The sequence below is a fragment of the Cystoisospora suis genome, assembly GCF_002600585.1.
Source record: "Cystoisospora suis strain Wien I chromosome Unknown contig_3648, whole genome shotgun sequence".
NCBI lineage: Eukaryota > Apicomplexa > Conoidasida > Eucoccidiorida > Sarcocystidae > Cystoisospora > Cystoisospora suis.
In genome coordinates this window covers 9,810-10,572 of record NW_027156443.1, presented here as the reverse complement: position 1 = coordinate 10,572, position 763 = coordinate 9,810, and the positions used below count along the sequence as shown (strand labels likewise).

General features: G+C 47.1%; 1 protein-coding gene across 1 annotated transcript in view; it reads right to left on the bottom strand.

The window, feature by feature from the left end:
* The window catches only part of CSUI_007063 (rna helicase (upf2 interacting domain) protein), a gene marked incomplete at its 3' end in the record, with an annotated part of 5,665 nt that overhangs the window by 367 nt on the left and 4,535 nt on the right, over nt 1–763 (bottom strand). The window lies entirely within an intron of this gene.

The following is a 763-nucleotide window of genomic DNA, read 5'->3' as shown; positions in this document are numbered from 1 at the left end:
CACGAGCAAGGATTAGAACACAACGCGAAGGGAAGGTAACAGAGAAGAAAGAAGGGCGATCTACAGACTCCCGTGTGTGAGGACGCTCTATCTTTCACAGAAGGAGAACACACATACACAAACAAACGACGTACATGCATGAGAATATGTCTATTATCGAGATAATCCTCTACGGAGAGAGGGGGGAGAAGAGCTATGGAGGTACATACCAATGAAGATAGGCAGTTGAGTGGAAATCACTCAAGACACCCGTCCCGTCGATACATCGACACAAGAAGACAGTCACGTGTCTGGTGGCTAGTAGACAGGCATCAGTAGACACGGGGAATGTATTGATGTGTGTATGTTCAGATATGTATGTATGGAATTCTCGCTGTCGTGCAAGTGAGACAGGGAGAAAACAACCCAATGTAGGCATATCTCACTAAACAGAGAAGACACCGAATGTGTTGTATCATACACACACGAGACTCGCGCCGCAGATAAACCTAAGACTTGTATAGCACACACAAGAGACAAGAAGAAGCAAACATCCCCCCGCTACTACAGCTCGCCGCCATACGTACAGCCCGCGTGACAGAAGACCTTTCACGCCTATGACCACCCATTAGGTCTCCTCGTAATTAGCTATCAATCAATACAATTCATTCTCTTGCTCCTCTTCTCTACCTCTCTAACTCACATCCACGGGAAAGAAATAGACACTTTCATACCTTATCGCCCAACAGCCGGCGGACCCTCTCTCCATACAGCCAATTCCAAG